Source organism: Lactuca virosa, chromosome 3 (assembly GCF_052849685.1).
Source record: "Lactuca virosa cultivar CGN04683 chromosome 3, Lactuca_virosa_CGN04683_v6, whole genome shotgun sequence".
Lineage (NCBI taxonomy): Eukaryota > Viridiplantae > Streptophyta > Magnoliopsida > Asterales > Asteraceae > Lactuca > Lactuca virosa.
In genome coordinates this window covers 124,606,553-124,620,427 of record NC_136428.1, presented here as the reverse complement: position 1 = coordinate 124,620,427, position 13,875 = coordinate 124,606,553, and positions in this window count along the sequence as shown.

Here is a 13,875-nt window from a genome sequence, read left to right as displayed (position 1 = left end):
CATTCTTCTTTCAATTAAGTCATATATTTGGTAAGTATTCTTCTACGATTTAGTGGTTATACAACACTTAAATTACTAAGTTTCACATCTTTACACATTATTATGTGTTTAAATCTATTAGGATACGATATCCTTCCCGTATTATAGCCCGAAGGTCACCGCTTTCATCCCGATATCTAGTCAAAAACACACATAAGGTGAGTTCATACCCCTACACTTTTCAAAACTTTTCTATGTTTTAAAGGGGGGGGGGGGAATACAAGTAAAAACACAAGAATTATTGTGTTTAAAAATATAAATCGTTTATTATGTTCTTTTATACTTTATAAACCCTTTACGCAAAAATGCTAAATAAACGTTATTATCAAACTTATAAACTTTTAAAGTTGTTAACATAACAAGGTTTTATTTACACCATTTATATGCATATAAACTATAATAGGTATAGTTTATGGAAATTCCAGGCTATTTTACTAAGTAGGAAACACATTATAAAAACAAACATATAAATTCTAATAGGTATAATTTATGGGTCAGTTCACAAGACTTATCATTTTAAACATGTATAAATAAAAATTACATTTTATTTACTAAAAGGTTTTTCATTGTATTAATTGTGAACTCGTTGACGCAAAATTGTGAGACACGTCTTCGCGTACTTATCTAAGTACCAACAGAAGCACCGACTTATTAACCAGAGTCTCCTAGAGGGAGAGCGTGAATTTGTGTATAGATCTATACGGGACTGACAATCCCGCGCCCTGACTGTTAGCTGTATTTGGAATGGAAGTTCTGGGGTGACAAATGTCATTAACGGTACCGACGTCACAAAAACGTCGTATAAGGATATCTGTCGTCTTAGTATGGTTATAAGACCTCACATGGAGAAAACGACGACACATTTACGTAGTAATATACTTTTTAAACAGTCATAAGGGATAATAACTCTATGATTTCTTGGGATATACGTTTGAGTTATATATGATGAAGGACCGATAGATAGTGGAATGTGTTATTTCCGCCTTACTTCCTTTTCCTTGTTTGGATGTGGACTTAAGGTAGAATCACACAATCGGCTGTCCGTCCGATCTTGATTATGTGTGTGTATATATATATATATATATATATATATATATATATATATATATATAACATGTATGTACTAAGAAATCATAGGGTGGTATTAACATTGCGTACTAATTTACAACACAGAGGAACATAACAATGCATAAAACAGTCTTTTATAGTTTTATTGTGAATTAAAACTACGAATACTATTACATAGTACAACAACACTTATACAGTTTGGTTTTACGGTATTAAAACTACTTTTCAGTTATATTAGAAAATATTGGATTTTCTGGGTTAGACATCATCATTTTTCAAACAGATCAGTATAACATAAAGGACTCTTAATGGTTAGTATTATAATTCCTTAGTTTATATATCTGAGTTATATATAATGAAGAGCTGATAGATGTTGGAATGTGTGATTTCTGTCTTACTTCATTTTCCTTGTTTGGATGTGGACTTAAGGTAGAACCCCACAATCGACTGCCCGTCCGATCTTGATTATATATAATATGTATAAACTAAGTGAATACAAAAGTAATTTAGGAACCTAATTACAAAGGGTTCAACACTTAGTTACAAACTAGTATACCATAAATGACTCTTGATTGTTAATTCTATGGTTTCATAGTTTATACACCAGAGTTATATATGATGAAGAACTGATAGACCGGTGAATGTGTGATTTCCGTCTTACTTCCTTTTCCTTGTTTGGATGTGGACTTAAGGTAGAATTACACAATCGACTGTCCGCTCAATCTTGATTATATATAACATGTATAAACTAAGTGATCATAGAAGGAACTTGTATAGTCACATTCTTATTAAGAAAATATAGGATTTTCTGAAGGAACACTCGAACATATTCAAAGCATTAAATGATCTATCTTTTCAAACAAAAATGCTTATGAACTCACCAACTTAAATGTTGATACTTTTTCAAACCACTTGTATTCTCAGGAAATTAGTAGACAGGTACTCTCGCAGGCGTTACGAAGACAGAGCATAGTAGTATAACGACTTTTCTTTTGCTATAGTTATAATGTTAAACAAGTAATGTTTTGGATACATTGTAATCACTTTACTATTAATACAAGGGTTGTTGTTGCTTTGATTACTATTATACATTTGTTGTGATACTTAAAATGAAGTCATCCACCCCCGGACTTTTCCGCCGTTCAGGTTTGGGGGTGTGACAAACTGCACCTCTCGTAAACAGAAGTCACACTTGGAGAATTTGGCATAATGCATCTCCCTCCTCAATACACCAAGAATCTCACGAAGATGCTCCTCATGCTATTCTCTGGACTTCGAATACACCAAAATATCGTCAATGAAAATGATCACTGATCGATCCAACATGGGCCTACACACTCAGTTCATGAGGTCCATGAATGCTGCTGGTGCGTTGGTGAACCCGAAAGGCATCACGACAAACTTGTAATGCCCATACCGAGTCTGAAAGGTCGTCTTCTGGATATACTCCCCGCGAACCCTATCATATGATGATATCCAGATCTCAAATCGATCTTGGAAAACCAAGACGCCCCCCTGCAACTGATCAAATGGGTTGTCGATCCTTGGCAACGGATAGTGGTTCTTAACCGTCAACTTGTTCAATTCCCGATGATCGATGCACATTCAGTGCGAACCATCCTTCTTCCTGACAAAAAGGATCGACGCTCCCCCATGGTGAACTACTTGGCTGTATGATACCCTTCCCCAATAGCTCCTGAAGCTGTGAGTATAACTCCTGCATCTCGGGCGGCACGAGGCGATATGGTGCCTTAGCAATAGAAGCCGCCCCCAGAACCAGGTCGATCCGGAACTCCACCTACCTCTCAGGAGGCACACCCGATAATTCCTTGGGGAAAACATCAGGAAACTCACATATCACCGGAATGTCGGAAACAAAACTCGACCCCTCTTTTACATCCCGAGTATCCACCACATAAGCCAGGAAACCCATACATTCATGCTGCAAACTCTGTCTTGCCCTGGCAGCAGAACAAAAAGCTGATCCCGATCTAGTACCCTCTCTATAAATAGTAAGCACTCCCCAACTAGAGTCTCGAAGCGTCACCAACTGACACTCGCGATTAAAGGATAAATCGTAAGCACTCCCCAACTATAGTCTCGAACCGTCAACCAATCCATGCCCACTATAACACAAACATCCCCCATATCTATCGACATCGGATCAATCCGAAACTCGACACCAAAAATTTCCAAAACACAATCAAGAAAGACACCGGTAGCAAAAACTGCGTGCTCATCGGCTATGGAAACCCTTAACGGCCGACTCAAGGCCTCATGCCTGGTGCTAAAAGCAGCGACCAAAGGATAAGGACACAAAGGATTGACTCACACCCGAGTCAAATAACACTAAAGCAGGCATATAATTCACAAGTACTTAACAATAAACACAATATAAGCATAAACAATTCAAATAAACATTGTAAATAAGTGATACATACCAGCAACGACATCAGGTGCTGCGTGAACCTCCTCTGTAGTCAGCTGAAAAGCTCTCCCACGAGCCCTCGGAGCCTCGGCCTTCACTAGCCCTCCCTCAGAAATACGCAAGCTAGTAGGAGCAGGGTCTAGGCCGACCCCTTAGCGAGCTATGGACACTCGGCCTTCCTATGGCCCGTCAGGTTGCAATGAAAGCAGACCGAAAATCCCTTGCGGATATCCTTCGCCATGTGCCCCTCCTTGCCGCATTTGAAACAAATCCCCGATCGGCAAGATCCCTCATGACGATTACCGCACTTGCCACAAGTGCAACCTTTCTGGCCTCCTGCTCTAGAATCAACGGGCTTAGGCCACTTAGTCACCTACTGCGACTGCACTGGCCTCCTGTCTCTTTCATGAGACTCCCTCTCCTCACTCTTCCGGGTCTCCAGCTCTATCTCCCTCCTCCTGGCATTGGTCTGCAACTCAGCCAATGTCCAGTTCGATGAGTTCGCTAGGAACTCCCAAATCTCCATCCTCAGAATGCTCAAATATCGGCTCACACGTGCCTGCTCCGTAGACACGTGCCCAGGGCAGAATAATGCCCTTTCGTAAAACATCCTCGTGATCTCTGTCACTATTTCTGTCTTCTGCTTGAGAGACAGAAATTCTTGGGCTAACCGTTCTCTCCACCTGGGGAACGAACTCATCTCAAAACAGCTGGGTGAACCTCTCCCAAGTCACTGCAGCATGCTCTCCAGGAGAGTAGTCAGTCGTCACAAACTTCCACCAGTCCTTCGCTCCCAAGCGAAGCTAGTTTAGCGCAAATCGAACCTTCAGGTTATCAGGGCATAAACAAGTATAAAAACATCCCTCAACATCAGAGATCCATCTCATCGCAGCAATCGGGTCCTGGGTCCCGTCAAACTCTTGTAGCTTCGTGTTGCTGAACTCTCGGAACATCAAAGAATCACCCCCTGAGGCCTCGCAGCTGCAAGAGCTGTGGCGGCTGTGGTAGCGGCAGCCTCAGTGACATACGCATAGCGCTCGTTAAAATTCTCGATCAACGTGGTCTTAATAGACCCGAACATCTCTGGAATAGCCTCCCTGATAGCTGAGGCCTCCTCCTCAGCAATGATCCTGCGGATCTCTGCATCACTAGTGTTGGGACCAGGATCCTTACTATATTCAGGATCCTCAGCTAGATCAGGATCCCGACTAATTACCGTTATTATTTTTATTATTATTAATACTTATAATAGTCATATTTGTCTATAACTAACGCGTGTGCAGAATTAGTTAAGGGAAGACCAATTCTCAACGAAGAATTACCTCAACAATGCTAAAGACTCGGAATACTTGGTCAAATAACGTTTACATAGAGGATCCCGAAAATATTGGACATATTGTTGGCTAGTTTAGACTATAAATTGACACTTGTAATCTGCACACAACACATAGTTCTCTAGTCCAAGCTCACTCTACGAATTTCTACACTCATTCTTATTAAGAACTCGCTGTAATCTTTAATTTATATCAATAAACTCATCAAGGCAGGTGATCATTATCACCTCCCAAGGTTTTATGCCGGAGATCCTAGCAAGGATCAAGGGCTTTCCTTGTAAACCATTGTGTCACTTTTCTTTTACTACTTGCTATTACACAATCTGAACATCACAACCTCTCATTCAATTTGGTTGATTAGTACTTGTGTATTTTTTGACCAAAAGAATTTGGCGCCCACCGTGGGGCCATGGTGTTCAAAATCCTCACGAAAAAATTATGTCTACACAACCGATCCTCTCTTCATCCTCTGCTCCTTCCATTCCAACCAAAAACCTAACACCTCCTCCGAGTGGACCCCCCACTTAGAGGAAAACTACTGACACTTCCAAGAAAAGCACCCTCTCGATCGCTAATCCAGGTAGTTTGGGATCCTCAGGGCTCCAGGATCCAACTGCCTCAGTCACTACTGCAGAACTTTTCGCTATGATGAGGAAAATGACGCAACAAGTGACCCAACAGTAGGAGGAGAATAGGGCACTACTGAAAGAAGTGGAGAGGATGAAGGCGGAATTTCAGAAATCCCAGAAAACTACGCCCACAGTTGTGCAACCAAGGATCATGGACTTCAATAATGCAGGATCCTCAGAAAATCGCCAGAAGGATACGATTCGTACCACTGTGGTGTCACCCTGGGAGGGCAACTATGGACAACCGTGCATCCATGATCATTGATCTCAATGATCCTTTCAACACTCCTAAAAACCTTGATTCTAGTAATTTCTTATACAACAATACTATTAATACTAACTATACTAACGTTGATGCAGGAATAAACCCAAACATGGCCAGGGAACTTTAACAATTAAGACAGATGATCGTCAGTGTACCCGGAGTGGTCCAACCAATACCAGAAGCATCTCCTACAAGCCACAAGATCTCGAGATTTACTCCTGCGATAGCCGATACCGAAGTTCCCAAGCGCTTCCAAACCCCCAACATGAAGCTATACGATGGAACTACAGATCCTAAAGAGCATATAGCCCAATATAGAGAAAGGATGGATATCATTCCCATCCCACGGCACTTGAAAGAAGCTTTCCAATGCAAAGCCTTTGGTTCGACCCTTACGGGACCAGCCCTTAAATGGCTGCTAAATGTTCCCCTATATTCAATTACTTCATTTGCACACTTAGTCAATATCTTTTATAACCAGTTTTCTTGTAGCAGAACCTTCGAGAATATCACTAGTGATCTCTACCGGGTGGTTCAGGATCCTAAGGAGAAACTTAGGGACTTTGTTAACAGATTTGGCAGGGAAGCTCTGAGCATCCCCAACATTAAGATGGTCACCGTTGTGGAAGCCTTTAAAATGGGATTAAGAAAGGATTCACCCTTCTATGAAGACCTTGTGATGACCCCATGTAAAAGACTGGACGAAGTCAGGTGCCGTGCGTTGAGATTCATAAGGCTCAAAGAGGATCGAGAGATCTAGAAGAGAAGAAACCATTCAGATCAGTATGAGAACCCCAACAGGAAGGCAAAATTCTCAACACAGAGATCCTACAAATCGATGCCCTATTCCAAACCAGATCATCACATGGTTAATACCCTTGAAGATGCAGGAGAAGAAAAAGAGCTTCCTAAAATCACTGACTATTGTTTTTATGTGGATGTTTCAGGTGTAATTCATGTTATGCAGGATCTTGGAGATAAAGCTAGATGGCCAAAAGGAGACCACAAATCCACCGCTTGCCAAATGGTGCGCCTACCACGAAAACTTTGGCCACATGACTGAAGACTACATAGCCCTACGAAAAGAAATCTGCTACCTCCTTAGCAAAGGACACCTCAAATAGATCCTCAGGAGAAAAAGATAAAAATCCAAGTAGAACAGCCAAGATGATCACAGGATCCCAGAGAAACCATGATCTCCACCCGCTGACGCTAAGATAATTAACGTTATCTCAGGCAGATCTAACATCTGTGGTACCTCTTATTCTCAGGCTAAAAGACACGCCAAGGTCTCCAAAACAAAAAAGGAGGATAAACCACGAAAGAATACCATGGTCAGTAGTGAGAAAGAAATCACATTCGACGAGACCGACAGGGAAGGAATTCAGGATCCTCACCATGACAGACTCGTGATAACACTGTACATGGCCAACCATTTCGTCAGAAGGATCCTTGTTGACGGAGGATCCTCGGTCAATATCGTACTCCTAGACGTGCTGAAGAGAATGAACATCCCAAAATCAGAGATAGTCAGAAGATCCTCAGTCCTCATAGTCTTTAGCGGGGAAACAAAACACACATTGGGAGAAATAATACCGATATACATAGAAGGGGTAAACTCCATACAAAATTTCTATGTTATTGATACAATGTCTTCTTATAATGTGATATTAGGTAGACCATGGATCCACGAGATGAAAGCGGTTCCATCAACATACCATCAGTGTGTAAAGTTGCCCACTCCTTGGGGGACAGTAAAGATCATGGGAGATCAGCAAGAATCGAAAGAATGCTAAAAAAACCTCTATGAAATCTACAACCAAACCCCAATAAGCATAGCAATTAAGGCAGGGGGCACAAAATGTTCTAGAAACAAAGGAACAAGACGTAAAGGAAGGGCCCCTGGGCATTGAGGATCCCGAAGCTAAAGTCCTCATAGGATCCTCAATGCCCGAGCAGATCGAGCAGGATCTATTGAATTTCTTAAGAACCATAAGCAATACATTCGCATGGAAACACGAAGATATGACAGGTATAGACAAGAGTATTATTGCTCATAAACTTAATATTGATCCTTCTTTCAGACCAATACACCAAAAGAGAAGGAAGTTTGCACTCGAAAGGAATCAAATCATCCAAGAGGAAGTAGAGAAGCTCCTCAAAACATGGATGATCAAGGAAGTAAAGTTCCCAAGATGGCTAGCTAATGTGGTTGTCGTACAAAAGAAAAACGGCAAATGGAGGGTGTGCGTAGATTACACGGATCTTAACAAGGCTTGTCCTAAGGATCCTTCCCCCTACCACATATTGACTCTATGATAGATGTGACGGCTGGCTATGAACTCCTGACCTTCATGGATGCTTCAGCAGGATTCCAACAAATCCAAATGGAACCATCATACCAAGATGATACTGCATTCATAACACCAACATGTATATATTGTTACACCGCAATACCTTTTGGTCTTAAAAATGCAGGCACGACATATCAAAGATTGGTGAATCGAATGTTTAAAGACAAGCTGGGGGACACCATGCAAGTTTATATCGACAACATGGTAGTGAAGTCAATGAAAGCCAAAGATCACCTTAGAGACATGAAGGAAGCGTTTGACATCCTGGACGAGTACAATATGAAGCTGAACCCACTCAAATGTCACTTTGGAATGAAGCCAGGCAAGTTCCTTGGATACATGGTGACCAAGAGAGGGATAGAAGCAAGCCCATAACAAATAAAAGCAATCATGGAACTAAGATCCCCATCTTTAACAAAAGACATCCACAGGCTAACCGAAAGAGTAGCAGCACTCAACAAGTTCATTTCAAGATCCTCAGAAAGGTGCAAGCCCTTTTATGATATCTTGAAAAAGAACAACAAATTTGAGTGGAAGGAGGAACACGAGAAAGCCTTCCAGGAACTGAAAAAATATCTAAGCTCTATCCCGCTACTAGTAAAACCCATAGATAGAGAACCGCTTATTCTCTACCTCTCAGTATCCTCAAATGCGGTAAGTGCCGTTCTGGTCAAGGATCTTAACGGGGATCAACATCCTATCTACTATGTAAGTAAAAGTCTCCTGGATCCTGAAACCAGGTACTCTCACCTCGAAAAATTAATTCTTGCCTTAGTGACTGCTTCTACCAAATTAAGACACTACTTCGAAACACACACTATACATGTAAAAACTAACTATCCTATCAAGAATGTCATGAAAAAACCAGAAATGTTAGGAAGGATGGCAAAATGATCGGTGAAGTTAAGCACATTTGACATCAGATACAGACCAAGATCCACCATAAAATCACAAGCACTAGCAGATTTTGTGGCTGACATTAGTGATGATCTACAAAACGAAGTAGACATGGAAGCTAAGCGACTCCTAGAAGACGAACACCTGGGAAGATGGACGCTGTTCACAGATGGAGCTTCAAATAAGTAAGGAACAGGCCTAGGGATCATACTAAAGTCGCCACAGGGGGACATTATATCCCAGGCAATTAGTTGTGAATTCAACACTACCAACAATGAAGCAGAATACAAAGCGCTCATCATGGGACTACAATTAGCTAAGGATCTTCAAATCAAGGATCTTTAGGTATTTTTTGATGTCTTATTACTACCCAATCACTACAATGGATCTTATGCAGTAAAAGGTGAGAAATTAACATTATACCTAGAGATCCTCAAAAAATTAGCTTTTGATTTCGAAAACTTTAGCCTAACCTACGTTCCCAGAGAGGAAAAGACAGAAGCAGATGCATTAGCCAATTTAGGATCCTCCCATAGGATCCCACCAGAAATGAAAATTCCTATAACTCACATAATAACCCCAGCCATAGAAACCTTCTCCGACAAATTAGAAGACCCTAAGCATCCGACAAGCGTAGCAGCTATTGAAGATCCTGACCCTAGGATCCTTCCTCAAAGGGATCCCGCGAACAGGATCCTCAAAGAAGTCCGCGATCATGGACCCAACCCATTATGGAGTATCTACAAAAAGGCACAATCCCGACAGGAGAAAAAAGTGAAAGAGCATTCAAGACGAGAGTCTCGAGATTCATGTTAATCCAAGGTAAATTTTACAAAAAATACATGGCAGGACCATACCTAAGATGCTTGGAAGATCCTGAAGCTGTAGAAGTCTTAGAGGATATACACTAAGGAGATTATGGCAATCACACCGGGGGCAGATCCTTACGCTCCAAAATACTAAGAACAAGATACTACTGGCCAACCATGAAGAAAGACTCCTTTATACATACTCCAAAGTGTGATGCTTGCCAAAGACACAACAACATCCTACACCAACCGGCAAAACCTCTACATCCAATTATCTCCCCATGGCCATTTATGAAATGAGGGATGGTTATTGTAGGAAAAATTGCCAGTAGCCCCAGGAGGAAAAGTCTTCATGTTGGTGATGACTGATTACTTCTCCAAATGGATGGAAGCTGAAGCTTTCATCCAGGTAAGAGACAAAGAGGTAGTATCATTCATTAAACGTAATATCTTGACCGGGTTCGGGATCCCGACTGAAATCATATGCGACAATGGATCCCAATTTATTAGCAAAAGAACAAGAGACTTTTGCACAAGCTGGGGGATCAAAATGATAATGTCCACTCCTGTTCATCCCCAAGCTAATGGTCAAGCGGAGTTCAGCAACAAAATCGCAGTTAACAATTTGAAGAAAAAGCCGGACAAAAAGAAGGGAAGATGGGCAGAAAAACTTCCTTTCATTTTGTGGGCAGATAGAACCACTTCCAAAGTGGCCACAGGTCAGACCCCCTATTCCTTGGTGTTTTAGGCAGAAGCAGTAATCCCTACTGAAGTAGTGATCCCGACGGGAAGATACTTGCTGCAAGACCAAGAGAAAAATGACAAGATCTTAACACTATTGATGAGCTTAGGGATCTCGCCAAAATACGCATTGCTGCTCATCAACAGAGAATCACCAAGGCTTACAATAGGAATTCAAGGGTCAGAAGGTTTCAAATAGGAGACTTGGTATTAAGGAAAACATTCCAAAACACCAAGGATCCTAGTGCAGGAAAATTGGCTCCCAAATGGGAATGACCATACCTCGTAGATGCTGAAGCAGGAAAAGGAGCATACTAGCTAGCAACACTCGAAGGAGACGTTATACCAAGATCCTGGAATGCCATACACCTCAAAGTGTACTACATGTAAGTAGGATCGAATGATCCACAACAAAACCAAGGTACACATGTTCTTTACCTTAAACATTCTATTATTGATTCTCTCCTCGAATACATTACTAACTTAAGCATTGGAGGGGCGTTAGCTAGACTAACGCCCACCCTTAGCTAACGTTTGCTATGCAGAACAACATATAGTTTAGGATCCTCAAAAGTGAAGATCCTGAAACATCGGGATCCTTACAATCGAAGATCCTGGGACGTCTGGATCCTCAAGTTTGAATACCCTGAAGCACAAGGATCTTGACACATAAAGATCCCAATACTTGGTAAACTCCATTATATTCCCTAAACTATCATGTACACAAGCTAGAGGCTGATCATCTCTCCCACACCTAAGGGTACTTAATCCCCTCTAAGGTTTAAAGAGCTAATTACCTCTTTCACACAAAATAAGGTTCATACACCTCGATTGGGCGCATGATATCTAACTGTGGGATACGGGTAAGGGGATCATTTCACGATTCAGTGGCTTGGCAACCCGCTTATCTTTGAACACAAGTTGAGGTCCTTAAGGTTTATAACATTTTCATGTTATCCAGAAATTGGGATCCTACCCTAGTGATTACTCCAGGAATATAACATTTTCATGTTATCGGGATTTTATCCCAATAACTACTTAAGGTTTATAACATTCTCATGTTATCAAAGATTGGGATTTTGCCCCAGAAAATTACATAAGGCCCATAACATTGTCACACGTTGGGAATGTTCCCCAGAGAACACGGTCAAATTGTAACATTTTCATGATATCTACCCAGTGAATTATATCTCAAGTAGGGATCCTCCCCAGAATATAACATTAACATGTTATCTATTTTATCTAAGTCTATAATCCAAAAAAGATTATCCTAAGGAGAAAATTCCCTTACAAGATCCAAGATCTTTATTTTGTAGGATCTCTGACGATAAGGATCCTCGCCCTTAAGGATCCTCATCGACCTTCGTTGGTAAAGGACCTCATTCCCAACATCGTACCAAAGTTCTCTCCTAAGTTGGAATTTATCCTCACTAAATTCTAAAATTCAAAGACTCATGAAGCTTAAAGAAGAAACTCGAAGACAATCGCCATGCAGAAAAAGCATAAGAGAGATACCATATATTCCAAAAGGAAAAAGAGTTACAAATCAACACATCCAAAAAGGCTAATTGTCTTACGTCGCTAACAAAAGCAAAAACTACTCAAACCTATTTTTGTAGGCCTAAACCTTAGTCTGGTCATCATCGGCCATGACCTCCTTCTGCTCTCCTCCGGTCAACATCAACACAGGATCCTGATTGGCGACAACAGGCTTATTGATCGGCTTGGATAACGCCTCACGCCATCCTTCCACGTCCCAGGAACTCACATTTTCTAGATCCTCAGCCAGCTTGATCTTGGCCTGCAGAATAGCTATTGCAGCGCTCGTCTTGGCATCAACAATCACCTCCTCGAGATCCGCCATATGATCTTCTTCCTTTTTGACTTTTTGCTTGCTAAACAACTCCACCCTTTGAAGAAGATCCTCGTTGGTGACCCTCCATGTCTTCTCCTGCTCTTTTAGAACAAACTCAGCTTTATCAACACGGACCCTGAGGTCGTTGGTAACATGAGAAACATGAGCAAAGACCTGGAAGAAACATAAACGTCAGAATGAAAAATAACAGGAATGGCAGATTAATATGAATAGTGCTTATTCTTACAGTTTGAGAAAACGAAGACAGTTTCCCGAGAGCATCCTCGATGCTGAGGTTCTCTAAGCTGAAATCTACAGCCTCAGAAGTCTTTCGTTTTCGGGATCCTAAACCCTTAACCGTAAGATCTATATGAGACCTCTTGGGAGGAAGGAGAATGACACCTTTTTCCTATATAGCTTTCATTGAGCCGTTGGTCATATCATCTTTAAGATCCGCCAAACCAAAGTAGACCTTGGATCGGGTAGTCTTAGAACCTGCCAGAGATCCCTATCAAGTCAGAATCCTATGAAAAGACGTATCCAAGAAAAATAATGTTACCAGTGGCCATAAAAGCATTAGTGGAGGAACCCTCTTGAAGCCTGGAATATTCAAGCCTGAACGACCTCCCCACTGCGGGAAGTGTAAGGAATTTGGATATCTTATCCTCAGAATCGCCAGCGGCAGGAACTAGCTCTTCAAACCTAAACGCTGCATCAAAACAAAAAAAATATGGGAAGTAAATTTCAGGATCCTTGATATCTAAATTTGTTTCCTACCCTTTTTAATCCATGATCTTGGAAGAGAATCCCCCTCAGGAATCGAATCACGCCTCACGAAGAAATATTTTTCTTTCCAAGCACCATCGTTTTGCTTAGATTTCAGAATGAGATGGGGTTTATTTGTCTTAACTCTTAACAGGAAACGGGAAGAACCAAAAGTAGAAAGATCATAGATAGAGGCCAACTCAGGTAATCTAATGTCCATATTTTTGGACTGATTCAGGCGATTAATCCAAAAGAAGATCCTCCAAACCACATGCATAGTTTGGATATAGGAGATTTGAGTACACAAAAAGAAATCACGAACAATACCAGTAAAAGGGTAAGTTAAACCTAGAGTGAATGGATATTCAGGAAAACAAACCACGTTGGAGACACAAAATTAGGTTGAAGGGTAGCCTCGAAAGGACGAAAAACCATGCCAGAAGGAAAATCCCGATGGCTTTCAACGATTTCGTGTCTTCATTGTTAAAAGAACAAACCTCGTCATAGGTTAGGATTCCTAGATCATTAAAATCGTTCTTGGAAGGAATAACAATGCCAGCTTGAGAACGACTAATCTTCTTAGCCATGACAAGTAAAATCAAAACAACGGAAGAACGGATGAAAGGAAAAAAGGATTACCTTCACAACGAAATGGTGGCGACTTGGAAGAGTAAAAAGAAGAATTACCGAA